This window comes from Ceratotherium simum, chromosome 10 (genome assembly GCF_057802395.1).
Source record: "Ceratotherium simum simum isolate JZ-2026a chromosome 10, ASM5780239v1, whole genome shotgun sequence".
NCBI lineage: Eukaryota > Metazoa > Chordata > Mammalia > Perissodactyla > Rhinocerotidae > Ceratotherium > Ceratotherium simum.
In genome coordinates, this window is record NC_141909.1 from 67,243,691 (window position 1) to 67,259,070 (window position 15,380).

A 15,380-nucleotide genomic window follows, 5' to 3' on the forward strand; every position below is an offset into this window, starting at 1 on the left:
AATAGAGAAGTCTGTGTTGGTGTGCTATGCTTATGACTTTTTTTAACTTGCTCTTTGCAGTTTAATACACTGACATGGAGAGATGCAGAACAATAATGAAGGCAAGTAATGCCAGAACTAGAAAACATTCTTTCGTGATAAATCAACTGCGGTACATGCCAAAACTGATCCTTGAAGCTCTTAAATATGCAGCCTTTTGGAGTAGTTTAATATATAACATATTCCATTGATTTCCCTTGGTGAGAAGAGTAGAGTTTTCCAACTGTACATCTTGTTAAACCTAACAAATGAGGTTGTTTTCTTAATGCTTGAAAGCAGTCTTGCAACATTTTCTTCAGCCAAACCCGTAGTTATTTTTTATCCAACTGCTATTATTATTTAACCATTATTAAGATTCCACTGCAAACAAGGTGTTTTCTGTCCATTTGCCAAGAAGTCAAATCCTCTTGGTGCTGAAAGCTTTTGCCTTGATGGCAAATATGTGCCAAGAACATTCTTCTCTAGTACCAATGGAAATTAAAGATACTGAAAAAGCCTTTATATCTATAATTATACATTGACATAATACACAAAGAAAACTAAGATTATTATCAAGAATAAAATACATAAGTTTATGAAGATGTTCACTTCTCACAGTGCCTAAATTACTCCCCAGTAGCAACTTTGCGTGGTAGGTGATTGGATGTAGTAGGGAACTGTATAGGTCACAGTCATATTACAGCTTATTGAAAAGAGAAGCCACAGTAATGTCAGGCTGATGCATTAATAGACTACAGAACTAAAAGATGAAATGCATCCCTGAGCCCAAAACCTTACGGAAGAAGTTTAAAAGAAATTTTTTAAAAGGAAATCAATTCCAGGTAAACATGGTATATGAAACATACATGTTTATCTCTGCTTCATACCAAAATCACACTAAACAGAGAATTAAGAAATTCTAAAAATGGAGAAGACAACAAGGAAAAAAAAAAGAATTTGAAATAACAAAATAGCAAATAAGTGATAGAAAAAAGTTTGGAGTTGAAAAGGTAATGAGCAAGCATTACCTAATTTAGCTAATCTGAGAAAGCCTAAGGAAGAAGGATGCTAATATATACTGCCACAACCCCTGGAAGCATCAGGTGTTCTGAAGTGTGTGGGTTAGGTATAACAGCAAGAAAAGTGGTTTAAAAATCAAATAGATTCCCAAACACTCTGACTATCCTGCAAAAACCAGGCAGCTTCCCTTTGCTACCTTATCTGAAAATGTGAGATGTTTATCTCTGGAGAGGTTTATCTATTTCTGAACTAAAGGACAATAGAACCAAAATCAAAGAAGAAATGTCAAACTAAAAACAGAGGGATTAATTAAAAGCTAATATACTAAATAGTGAAAGGATGAAAGCCTTTATACTCACAAGGCAGGAAATTTGAAGATTCTAAAAAATGTGATTGACCCAAGGGAAGAAAATCACAGATGCAAATATTTGGGAGTTCCTCAATGAAAGTATTAGGTATCCACTTGACAGCCCTACAATCAAGCCCACCAGTAGAGGCACCAAAACTCATAGCTTCCAATAAGCTTTCAATATCTCATTCTTAAATATAAATGGACTGACTACAACGACTCGATATTTAAGGATACCATCCAACTTGAAAGAGATTCACCAAAATAAGAAAATAAAGATGCTGCAGAAAGTAGAAGAAAAATTATTTTCTCAAAACTTAATTAAGATCCTCAGATAAGAGAAGATATTGTATCTACGAAACAAGGGTGGGTTGCTATAAAAATGTTTTAACATATTAACATAATAAGAAAGAACTATTAAAAATGTTTAAATGTGGTAGTATAATTGTAAAAATTCAACATAAGCCTTGTAAAATATAGTAGAGGAAATCTAAACCAAATCAAAAGACAAAGAGACAGAAAATAGGACAGGAAATATTTTTTTTAGATAATTATGCCATTAAGGATATCCAACATTAAACTAATTAATGTTCCAGAAAAAGAAAACAGAGACAGTACAGGGTGGTGGAGAATTGAAGGAAATAGTTTTCAAGTTGAAATGTTCAGGAATCATAAAGGCATTGGAAATCTCAATAGCAATAGTGGAAAGTAGAAAAAAAAAATATTTTGAGGGAAAAATAACATCCACTCTAAAGTATCAATCAAGTAGGAAGATAGATATAAAAGCATTTTCAGACATACAAGATCTGAAATGCATCTTCTCCATATAACCTTTCTTAGAAAGTTACTGCAGGATATGCTTCACCATAAGGAAGGAGTAAAATAAGAAAGAGGAAAACATGGGATCTAATAAACAAGAAATCCAACATAGCGGAGAAAAAAACAGAAAATTCCAAGGTTGATGGTAAAGCGATATGCCAGGACATCAGCTATATAAGGCCTAGAGAGCAGCTAGTCCAGTTTGGAGCAAGAGATGGAATGTTCTATGGGGGAGAGGGAAGAAGCAGCGTATACAACAAAGAAAAAGAAATGAAAGTGATATATCACCTCTAGAGAGGTCTAGAGAGTTGAGAAACAGACACACCTATTTTAAAGCTTAATATAAGGCAATCAGCAGTGTAAATTAGTGGGGAAATTCAGGATTACACAATAAACGATACTGGGACAATTGTTTATTTGTATAAAAAAGAAACCGATCCTTATCCAACATGAAACCAAAATGTAGATTCCATATGGGTTATAGACTTAACAGTAAAGAGCAAAATTTAAAAATTTTCTAAGAAAACAGAATATTATCTTTACTATATGGGGATAGGGTAGAATGTCTTTAAAAAAGACACGAAAGTGCTTTTGGAAGAAGAAAACTATTAATTTGCACTAAAATTTAAACTTTTATTTATTAAAAGATTCTTTAAAGACAATGAATGAATAGCCTGCTGTCTTTGGTTCTATTGAGAGGAGTTTGCAGTTTACAGAGTAAAGTAGAAAACCAAGCAAACAAAAACCTGAGGAAATTATTAAAGGTCAGGAAAAACAAAATGATATACAGAAAGAGTGATCATAATATAATATGTGGCTTATATATGTATATTTAGAATTTTACTAATCTTAACACTAAATATTGATTTACTTCAAAATCATGATATAAATATATTGGGAGGTTGAGGGGAAAGGATATGTACAGGGAAAATGTCAAAACCAAGTCCTCTCTTCCATAACAGTAAATTAAAAATAAAAAGTAACAGTAACAGCTAACATATTTAGTCCTTACAATTTATATGTATTACTTTATTTCATCTTCCCAACATCTCTATGAAGTAAGTGCTGTTATATTCAGATGGCACTTAATATTTAGAAATATGAAGTAAAGGTCAGAGAAAAAGGTCAAAATAATTGCCCTTTCAGAGCAAGCCTAAGTCATGCAAAGTAGTAGAGAAGGATGATTCTGATTTATGTTTCATATAGTAGTATTTGATTTTTTACCAAACATGTACTTTGATGAAAAACAAATTTAAATCAACTAAAAGAGAAAACAAAGTTGAGAACTCTTTTACCAAATATGTTATTCTTGTTTCTCACCTATAGTAATGTAAGTAACCTAAGTAAAAGAACAGATTTTTATTCTGGACTTGATTTCACCATTTGCTAATCTTACGTAACAGGTACTCTGTGTCTCAGATCTCCTTCACAATGGTCCTTAATTCTTTGTTACAAATTTATTCCCAACCACTAACACTGTAGCCAGAGTTCAGTTCTTGGTCCTCTGACCTCTCATCATCTTTATATACATTCACTCCCTATGCATAGTTATGCATACAGGGAGTAGGGAAATCATCTCTGATATTGAAAAGGAGATAGAGTAGAGATATGGAGGGGAAGAAGACCAAGTTAACACTTGTCCTATAAATATGTAAGTTAAGTGATACCAAAAGAGGCAAATAATTATGCCACACAATGCAAGAATAAGGCCTTATCTTCCACTAAGAGAAAAAAAATAACTATGCAGCAAAAAAGAAACATTGAGAGATTATATTTGGGGAAATTTTTTATGATGAGTTTGTTACGATAAAAGGCTGTAGCAGATGATTTAAGAGCTTGAGGTTTTACTTAAAGTCCAACAAATTAGACAAAAATTTCTATTTGTATAATGAACATTATGAATTTTTCCTTCAAAAGAGCTTTTGGATAGCTAAGAAACTTTAAAGACAAAAAACAGAGTGTTGTTGATAGAATTGAAAGGTCAATTTCCATTAACAAAAGATAAGTTATATTCTTAATTCACTAGTGGGAAGTCAGATTTAGGTAAAACCATATAAATATTTGTTTGATTTTTTCATTGGGAGAAGAAATATTAAATAAAATGTATTACCCTCATCAGAACACTTGGTAATGCATAAGAAGCTATCCAAAAAACACAACAAACCTGCTGGCAAGAATTCCAACACTGACTCACTAAAAACATTTGGGTAGAATCAGTTGCATTGATTTCTGGCAGTCATGGATTGGTTTGCTTACAAAGGAGAATAAGCCATTGTGGGATTTTGTTCAAAGAGCATGTTTTAACTAGTCCTGCAGACACTTTAATACTTCCCCAACATCTACAAAAATGCCTGTGTGTGGAATAAAGGGCTGAATATTGCATTACAACCCTTAGTTGAATAATCCTAATATGCCCAACAGAAAAGTTGGATAGGAGCATACCCTGTGGGCCTAGAATTTACATTTTTCTGAGAGGCAACTAGAATTATTCCAAGTTCTTCCAAAAGCCAGCAGCCATGCACCTGGATGATTCCCCATGGCTTGTCCCACAGCTCTGAGATCAGAGAATGACAGCTAAAAGGAGCACCGAAGAGTTCAACAGGAGAGCATTAATTTATAGCTCCATTCAATTGGGAAACACTCCTCGTTAAAGAGAGTGTCTTAAATGGCTGGTTGGCATGCCTCTGTCCTCAACATATAGCTGCAGTTTGATCCTTCTCAGTGCACTGCTAGTCATCTCCAAGATGGCCGAGTTAGTGACGTTTCATGCAAAGCTGGCTTGGTCTTCTAGGCTGGCTCTCTTCTCTATGTTCCAAGGCCACATGGGTCGAGAAGCCAAATTCACTTTAAAGTAAAAGAGACTCTAAGGAATGAGCTCATGATAACTTAAGCAATAGGAAGTGGATTTATCAACCAAAAGACCTATCATTTTACAATCAATCGATATCCATTGGACTAGCCGTATGTGTCAGTCAGATAATCAAAGTTTCACCTTCCTAGAATGAAGATACTTGGGAAACCTAATTCATAATCAGACTTCTGCTTAATGATAATCAATTCACGAATTGATTATCTGAAATGAAGTACATTTTTGTCAAGCTATAGTAATCTTTTGATTCTGCCTTACTCACTCTAGGGAGTATAAGTGCTGAACAACCAGGGTGTTCATGTCAGTGGCTCAGGTTTTCTCTTACTTGTGTAATAGTAAACATATAATGGCATGTTTTTACTTTCCGTCCCCTCTGGATATCTGTATAAATAAAGGTCATATCCCACCTGTTTATACTTACTATTATAACATCTTTCTTCTTTCAGTAATCTTATTCAGTTAATACTAACATCTAAGTTTATGAATTCTCTTGGACTGGTTACATCTCAGGGTGAGGACTTTCTGGTAATATGTGTAACAACAGTCTATTATTTGCTAGGGCTAGTTGTTCTAGAACTATAGCCAATTGTCACCAGTGAATAGTTTCCAAATTTATAAAAATCCCTTTTTGGCAACTTCTAATATTTGCCTGCTTCTCTTTTTCTCTAACATTTAATATTCATCTTGGAATGTATGACACATTGTAGAGGGTTAGTGGGTTCTCTCTCTCTGTCTCTTTCAATCTATAATAGATAGATAGATAGATAGATAGATAGATAGACAGATAGATAGATAGATAGATAAATATAGACATAAGGAAAGAAAACTTTTCCCATAATTTTCAGGTAGAATTCCCCCTACATTTCATTAGTCAGAATTGGGTTACATGCTCATCATTAGAACAATCATTGGCAGAGAAGAATGACATTCCCATAAGTGGCTCAAACCAAGCTCCCTCCATTGCTGGAAAAGGAAACTACCTTCCTAAGCACATTACTACTTGCCCAGTACCTGAATAAATGTGGGTTCTCTGTCAAGGAAGAAGAGCTGGGGATGGCTATTCAATAGGCAACAAAACAGCAACTGCCACTAGCACCTTGCTATCAATAAAGTATTTCTGAAAGCCCAGGTAGTCCAAAATATCTTTAATACAAAGACTCTTTCCTCACTATGAACATTCTCCAAAGTCTCTGCTTTTACAGTTCAGTTCTTGGAATTTTTATTTCTATTTTCACATGAGTTAATAACCATTTCCAAGTGATTGTAAAAATTTGTGCTTATAGATGGTTACTGTTAAAATCTAATTTTTTCAAGCTTCCCTCCACAGTAATTCAGCCATCTCTGAAGTCCTTTTTGGAGTCAACATCCAATATGCTAACTGATGGGTTAACCACACAAGTGACAACCTTCAAATGAGAATAAGAAAATTCTGGGGATATTCAGTTCAGGTATGTTTACGATGGCATAAAACACTGGACAGAGTAGAACTAGAAACTAAAGAAAAATGTCTGCATGTATTTTCCATTTTTAATACACAAATGGAAAATGCTATAATACTCACTGACAATATAAAGGTTAAAAAAAGACTTAATTACTGTTTTCAAAGAATACACAGTTTTGGGGATAAAGCAAAGGATGAACTATTAATTGTAATACATGGCGAAATCTGCTGCAATTGAAGTATAAATAAAGCATTATGTGAACACAGACAAGGGAATGGCTAAACAACAGGGAGAGACTGGTAAAAAATCGACAGACAAAGAAGAGTTGTTTTGATTCAATTTAATGCTACTGTAAAGCAGGGGAGAAAACAATGTGGGTGGCAAGATGTATCAAGATCAGCACAGGAAATAGGGAAATTGGATCTGGAATGTAGGAAGGTTTTTTTCCTTTAAAGAATATAGAGGAACAAATTGTTTGTAACACAAAAATGCTGTAATATTAGATTTATCAAGAAGGGTAATAAATTATATAGTCACATTCAAAAATGTTTATTTACAACCTACTCTGTGCTGAAATTATGGTAGGGACCGAGGATGCAACAGCAGGCAAAAGAGACATGGCCCTGCCCTCATGGAAGTTATAGTCTAGCAAGAAATTCAGATCTTGTTGCTTGTGCCATGAAATTGATTCCGACTCGCAGCAACTCTGTGCACAGCAGAGCAGAACCCTGCCTGGTCTTTTTGCACCATCCTCTCACCTTCTGGCACTATATCAGACAATGTTCTGCTGCTATTCATAAGGTTTTCATGGTCAATTTCTTTGGAAGTGGGGGGCCAGGTCCTTCTTCCTAGTCTGTCTTAGTCTAGAAGCTCTGCTAAAACCTGTCCACCACAGATGACCCTGCCACTCGTATTTGAAATACCAGTGGCATAGCTTTCAGCATCATAGCAACATGCAGCCACCACAATATGACAACTGACTGATGGGTGGTGTCGTTCCCTGACCAGCAAACAAACCCAGGCCACACCAAATCTTAACCACTAAACCACCAGGGCAGGCCAGTCAGACCTTTCATAAGCAATAATAATGAAGCGTAATGAGCATTGTTAGACGGTAAATCGGTTAGGACTCTTTCAGCTGCCAGTAAGGAAAACATACACAGTCAATCACAACCTGGCTTAAACAATAAAAAAGATTGTATTGGCTCATACAACTGAAAATGTCAGGCATACACTTACTTTCAAGTGACTTTTTTTGTGTGTGTGTGAGAAAGATTGGCCCCTCAGCCAACATCCATTGCCAATCTTCCTCTTTTTGCTGAGGAAGATTAGCCCTAAGCTAACAGCCATGCCCATCTTCCTCTATTTTATATGTGGGACGCCACCACAGCATGGTTTGATGAGCAGTGCATAGGTCCACACCCATGATCTGAACCTGCAAACCCCAGGCCCCACTGAAGCGGAGTGTGTGAACTTAACTGCTACACCACCAGGCCGGCCCCTACCTTCAAATGATTTTTGATGCAGAGGTTTAAATTATGTCACCCCAAACTGGTTTCTTCCTTAGCATCTTTTGGCTCCCTTCTCTGGGTTGGCTGCATTATTCAGCCGCCTCTGATCTTGTGAAGACAACATATTCATAGCAACCATCATCTCACATCTTCACAGGAACAGCAGAAAAAGAGAGCCACTTTTCCAATAGGTCCCAAGAGCTCTGAGATTCACTCTGATTGTATCAACTTTGATCCTATACTCACTGTGAGCCAATAATCACAGACTGCGAAATGTGATATATTGATTGTCTAGGCCAATATTTATGGCAACTATCTCCTAGAAACTGCTACCATATTATGTCAGATTCAGCCAATGCACCCACAATTATTTTTCCCAGACCTAGGCTTAGATATTGATGTGTCAATGTTGTTATTGAGCACTGTAAAAGGGTATGAATACCCTCCTGAACCCTTTCTTCTTTCCTAGGTAACACTCACTCATATTAACAGAAATTTATTGACAACTACTGTATTTTTCCCTCTTTCTCACTTTTGAACTTCAAACCACAAGAATCTAAATGAAGCATTCTACTGTCAAAATTCTGTCATACAAGAATTGGGTTCTTCACCAAAGCAGATAGTTAATATTTAACATAAAGTATTATTTAAGGTTTGTTATATTTTGTAGTACTAAATATTCTTAGAACCTATCCCTGCCCTCTACCCTATAACTGAACAGGTGTGAAAGCCACCATGTAACCCAAAGACATGACATTTATTTTTTAAGATGTATCTGAGAGGAAGGAAGTGGTGATGCCAGGGGAGACTGAATAAAAAGGCACATCCTTTGGGACAGGAGCAACTTGGCAGTGCCCTGAGTCTCAAATCATTTAAGGATCCCCAATATATATGATCAGCCCCAGATCCAATATGTTTTGAATGTCAAAAGACACTGCAGAATAGAACTTGAAATTCCCTATGGATCACAGATTTTTCCAAAAATTCTGTTACATTTGGGGAGAGAGAAGACAGAGATAAGGAGAAAGGGAAGTAATTCATACAAAATAAGAAAGAAGAAAGTCAATTCTAAACATCTTATGTCAAATACCTTGACACAAGGTGCTCATTCCTCCTAGATAGTAATTTAAAAACTATAACATACATCAAATCTCCTGGGAAACATTTAAAATACAGATTCTTGAGCTCTACTCCCAGATGTTCTGATTCCGTAAGTTTTGAGCAGAGCTTAATAGCCTACCATTTTCATGAGAGCCTTGGGTGATTCTGATGCTACCGGTCCAAAGATAACACTAAGAGAAAATTACTTTATGGTTAAATAAAAAATTGCTATATCTAATAAAACCAAAAATTTTAAAACTACCATATATTGTAAGAGTAGTGAAAGTGGACATATCAGTCCCATCCCACATTCATGAGTAAATCCCACCAACTAGATCAGTTCTGTTTCATAAATGCAGGCTTACATAAAACAGAAAGTATGGATGAAGACCAGTTCTTAGAGGCACACAGACAGCAGAATTTAAGACAGTGATTCCCCTGAGAGCAAACAGTAACTTCATGGGGTTACGGTGCATTTTTGAAGTAAGGACAGCAAGTAGAACTGTGTAAGACAAAGGGCTTCAATCCAGAAGGTTACTTGGAGGTCAGGTGTAGAAGTCTCTGGAACAGCCATCAAATCAGCACTATTTGCTCTATCTGAAAGCATTTTAGCAAACTTCCCTAACAAATCTTGAGTTCCAGTTGATTTCCAAAATGATTCCAGGGGATGTTGGAATATATCTCGTCTGTAGAAGCAGTGACTCGTAGGGAATTGTGGTCATCCACGTCTCCCCATACAGATCCAATTTCTGATTCATCGGGTTACGTCATGTAATGTGACCAGAGAAGAGAGAAAGTATAATAAGCAAACTACTGTTCATGCAAATACCTGTTCATTTTCAAATCCACTAGTAATCTAAGGAGTCTGCAGTGGCTTTATACTCTCCATTAATTTTTTTACCCAGTCTATCCCCATAAAGTTGATTTCTGCTGGACTTGCAGGAATTTTCTGCACTGTATATTTTCACAAAGCCCAAAAAATCCATGGGTAATAACTGCAGATCTAAAAGTTTATATCTATGACACTTATAAATCTGGCCTTATAAGCATATGCAAAAGACAGTTTGAACAATAGTTCAGAGGCCTGGAAAATATAATATTTTATACTGCCATGACGCACATTGTGTGTGTGTGTGTGTGTGTGTGTGTGTGTGTGTGGTGTGGTGTGTGTGTGTAGGTAGGGAGTAGTGTAATATTTCAAGTAAAAATATATATTTACCTATAACGGAAAACTCTATATCTTTTCTTTTTCACCAACGTTAATTTATTTTAGCAGAAGAGGGCAGAATACTAAAATCAATATAGCATAGTAATTAAAAGCACAGATTTTAAGTTGAATTTGAATCCCAACTCTGCTACCACTTTTGAGATGTGGGAAAGTTTCTTAAATCTCTGAGCATCAGTATGCACAGCTCTAACATGAACACAAAAATACCTACCTTAAAGGATTATTGAGAGTATTAAAAGATATAATGTGTGTAAAACACTTAACACAGTGACTATAACAATGATGTTGATCAAATATCTACCTTGAAACCAATTAGGAAGAAAAAAAGCACATTCCTTCATTAGTTTCTCATGAAATCTTAGGAGAATTAACTCAGATGGTTGCAGAGAATATTTGAGAATTTGTTAAGTGACCTGAAAGCATCCTGGACTTCTGGCACTTCACAGAATAGGGAGGCCAGAGTGGCAGAAGACTTTTTACCTACCCTTAACTGTAACCCGTGGTGAAGATACTGATTCTAAAATAGTCAGCTATCTTAGGCTGTGTTAAAATCAAGGCATGGAACACTTCCACCGTACACAGCCCAGACCTCTGTGTTTGTTAGGAGGACCATAAGGTAATTGAAAACTAAATTCACCTATAAAAAGGCAACTGGAATACTTATAAGTTTAGAAACCCTGCATGCCTGAGAATGCTGTTACCCAAAAATGATTCTATTCTTGTCCCACAGTAACAGATCATCTGATTTTAACTGGGCACTCGATTACCCAGAATAAAGACTCCCTTACAAATAGATTTGCCAAGGGACCTAGTTCTTTAGGTCAATAAGATATATAAGCAGGAGTTTCTTGAGGCAGCTTCTGAAAACTTTCCTTAAAAGGCATCTGGTACATGATCTTCTCTCCTTTCTTCTCTGTCCTTCTCTCTTAACTGTTAGCTAGAACATGGACACGATGGCTAAAGGGGAAAAAGCCATTGGGACCATGAGGTGACCTTGGGAATGGAAGCTATCACAGAAAGACAATAAGCTAGAAAAAGCCTTGAGTCCTAAATGTTTTGTGAAGCAAAGTAACTATGACATGCCTGATCTACTTACCTACAAATTTTTGCATGAGAGGGAAATCACTTCCTAACTTTTTAAAGTTATTTTTATTTTGATACCCACTGTTGAACCTTACCATAACTGTGTCAAAAGAAAAAAACATTTTAGGAGAATGAGATTAAGCTAGATTCACATGAGCTGAATTCAAAACACAAAGTGATTCCCTATGACAAAGAGTTAAAATTTATTCAGGAGAGTGCCATAACAGAAGTTGTGTAATGGATAATAGTAATATGGAGACAGATCTCACTTCAATTCATGGAATATAGTTCAAAATACAAGAGCTCCTGGAAAATTGAATAATGTGGAACTTTTCAAAGAGAATGGGATGGCCTTTGTCGAGTTGCTGTAAAACTGTTAGTTTGAGAGACTTAACTTCTACACTTCTAAAGTTACCGCAAACTTAAAGAATCTGGGATTTTATGTAATATCGCTCTGGTCATCACCAATACACCAACACTATCCATCGGGTTAAGTTAATTAAGTGATTATGTGAGTAAAGGACATGCAAAGTCATTGAAGACTGATACTTGTTAACACGAGAAGGTAGAATGAAGAGAAAAAAGGGACTGTATATGCAAGTACTGAAAAGCAATACCGGATGCCTACACTTTCTGGCCAGTTTACTTAGCCTGCAGCAACAAATATAAGTGCACATTCCCGACATTCCAAATTTTATGAATAATAATCATGGTAGTATTCACCCATACACAAAGTAAGCTTCTATTGATAACCTAGAAATGTCCCTATCTCCCTTTCTGATGAACTGAAGGAATAAGAACAAGTTGGAGATTATAAACTCTGGAAGAAAACCAAAATACTGGAAAGGGGGTTTGAGAGAAGTGCTTTGACATGAGAGAACCAAATTACAGGATAAAAGGCCCAGAGAGAGGCTTTGAGTGTGTCTCTTGCTAAAGAGAGAAATAAACTAGAATGTGTGCCCCATGCCGAGGAGAGAAAAGAGGGAAAGGGTAATGGCAGAACAGTGTAATTTTTCTCTCATTAACATCTCTCTTGATCTCTAAATAATATCTTCCTAGCTGTTCCATATGAAACTCAGAAATAAAATCACAATGTCGATAGAGGAAAAGTGAGAGGGAGTAGAATGATGAAGAGCACAGTATAGTCGTCAGAGAATTTTAGACTGTCATGATTTTTTGTCTTTTCCTACTAGTGAGCATTCCAGGAGTTATCTGTGTCCCTGACAAATGATTAGTCACATTTCTGAGCACTTACATTAAAATCCAGTGTGAACATGGAGAACAGAATATTTTAAATTATCTTAAACATATGGTCTATAAATGAAAACAAGAAAATCACCAAATCATAAGAATTATTAAGCATACAGAAAAGCTGTTTTATTAATAAAATATTTCAAATAAAGTGTAATAGCTACAGTAAATACTGAATCATATTCAGTTAGCAGAAGGCTAACAAATTTAATTCACTTTATGTTAATACCAAATTTGACCATGAGGAAATACATATCACCTGGCAAATGCTGTTACAGTTAAAAGAGGTAAAGCAGTGACTAAAAAATAAAGATGTCAGTTTTACCAATGGAATTAAATGACTCATAAAATGAAATAACTTTTAGAACTGCATAGCTTTGTTCTAAGTAATTATGACCACTGGAAGGTTTTTAATTGCTTTTATCTATCTTGCTCCCTTCTTCCCCCTCCATTATTCTATAATTCTTGAACTTTGTCTCATATAGCACTCTGGAAAAATTTACAAAAGTTTTGTTGAATAAAAATATATGTCTGTCAGTAAATTTCATTAAAGTGAAATTCTAAAATTTCCTTTTGACATATTACCATTTGCAAAATTTGCGCTAATGTTCACATACAGAATAAAGGAAACTTAATAGACATAATAATTCCCCAGTACGGTTTTCTGTTTCTCCTCACTATCCTAATCTGCTATTGACCATCACTTGATTTAATTGAATGCCAGTGTTATCCCAACTTAAGCAGACCAACTCTGAATCTTCTCTTAGAATGCATGCTCCTGAAATGCCTAGACTTTATAACCAGCAATAGCATGATGGTATGCATTACCCTATTTGGAGCACAGAAAAAAGAAATCTTTTTCTAGTTGCAACACCCAAATTCTGTGCGCAATAACTTTGCTGGGAACTTTAAGTTTAACTTTTAACTGGGAACTTTTATCCCAGTTATCCTCAGGACATTATTAATCTCATAATTCTGAAACAGAGACGTCCCTACACTCTCTCTCTCCTCTCTTCTCATAATTAATACAACAAAAACAGAACCCATCACAATCTTCATTTTTCCAGTTTCAAATTTCTATGAAAACAGACTTCTCTTAATTGGTTCTCAATTATTCCTACTGAAAACTCATAAACAGTTCAAATATTACCCCCATTATTCTTTCATATATTCTGTTTTTTCATCCAAAAATAATCTTTTTGATTTTCTAGACGTTAAAGATATCCACTTAGCATTTATTCTTCCCAACTAAAAAAGCCTAATGTTTCAATCTGTCCTTACAGAACAATGTTTTTATGCCACTGAATACTTTTAGTTCTTTTTGCCATTGTGTTATGTATTTCTTGAGATAACAAAATTTTCCAGTGAAAAATGAAGACACAAAAGAACCAAGAATATGAAAAAAAATTGTTGATCTAAATTCTCATGCTTATTGTAAACATCTTTTCCTACAGATAATCACATATGCCTAAGGTGAAAGAAAACTTTCATATAAGTATTCCTTCCCTTCCTCTCAGTGTTGCTGTGCTAAGGGCAACAAAACAATAAATTGAATCATACATCTCTCTCTGCTTCCCCTTCATTACCAGGACCAGGGACTGGAGAATTTGAAATGGAGAGTAGAACAGTGTAACATATTTTGTTAGCGTCATATGCTACCACAACTACTATCTTAGTTCCTCCACTAGTTAGCTCTATAAACTTGGGAAAGTGACTTAACCTTTTTCTGTCTCAGTTTCTTCATCTAAAAATTGGGATAACAATAGTATCCTTGAATTGGGTTATTATGAAGATTAAAAGAGCTAATCTATGTAAAATAATGACCATGGTATCTGTCATATATTAAGCATGCAATAAACAAATCTCCTTACTTTTTTGTGTGTGTGTGAGGAAGATCAGCCCTGAGCTAACCTCCATGCCAATCCCCCTCTTTTTGCTGAGGAAGACTGGCCCTGGGCTAACATCTGTGCCCATCTTCCTCCACTTTATATGGGACGCCGCCACAGCATGGCCTGACAAGCAGTGCATCGGTGTGCGCCCGGGATCTGAACCCGGACCGCCAGCAGTGGAGCTCGCACACTTAACCACTACGCCACAGGGCCGGCCCCAAATCTCCTTACTTTTTAATCACAATGATTCTGCCCTCCTCTCATCAGGCCATGGTGGCAACTATGAATGACAGTGATGGAGTACTAAGATACTTACTCACAAACATAGTGCTTTGCATGCAGCCTATGCCAAAAAAACTACACATCAAAATCTACTACACACCAAAAATATACACATCAAAAAAGTTTTTTAATTTACAAAAATATGTTCTGCAATATACATTATTTGAACCCCTCAAGTTTAGAATATAGCACTTGAATTTGTACTGCCTTATATTTTAAAGAAGGAATTATCACATGCCATCGAGTATTCAGCACTGCTTGAGATATCTTGAAGAATGTAGCAGAAATATAACAGAGCCTGCCTTCTAGAGCTTACCTTATGCTAATACCACAAATATATTTCCAAGCTTATAACATCAAACATACTATTAAGACAACAGAAGACCGAGGGATAAATTGTAGAATGGGTTCCAAATGTTTCACAGAGGGGGAAAAAGATAAAAGAGAATTCAAGTCATGAAGAAAAATTCTATGAAATATGTTGAAATTACACTAAACATTAAAGAATTCTTGACTAA

General features: G+C 35.7%; 1 long non-coding RNA gene across 9 annotated transcripts in view; it reads right to left on the minus strand.

Annotated features, from left to right (window-relative positions):
* The window catches only part of LOC147916162 (uncharacterized), a 331,839-nt gene that overhangs the window by 274,839 nt on the left and 41,620 nt on the right, over positions 1 to 15,380 (minus strand). Inside the window, exon 3 of one of the 9 annotated variants that reach the window (XR_015553458.1) lies at positions 9,135 to 9,878. The exons of the other annotated variants lie outside the window; for them this stretch is intronic. This is a non-coding gene — a long non-coding RNA (uncharacterized LOC147916162). Of the gene's footprint in view, positions 1 to 9,134; positions 9,879 to 15,380 lie in introns of those variants that run through there. 9 annotated transcript variants of the gene reach the window in all.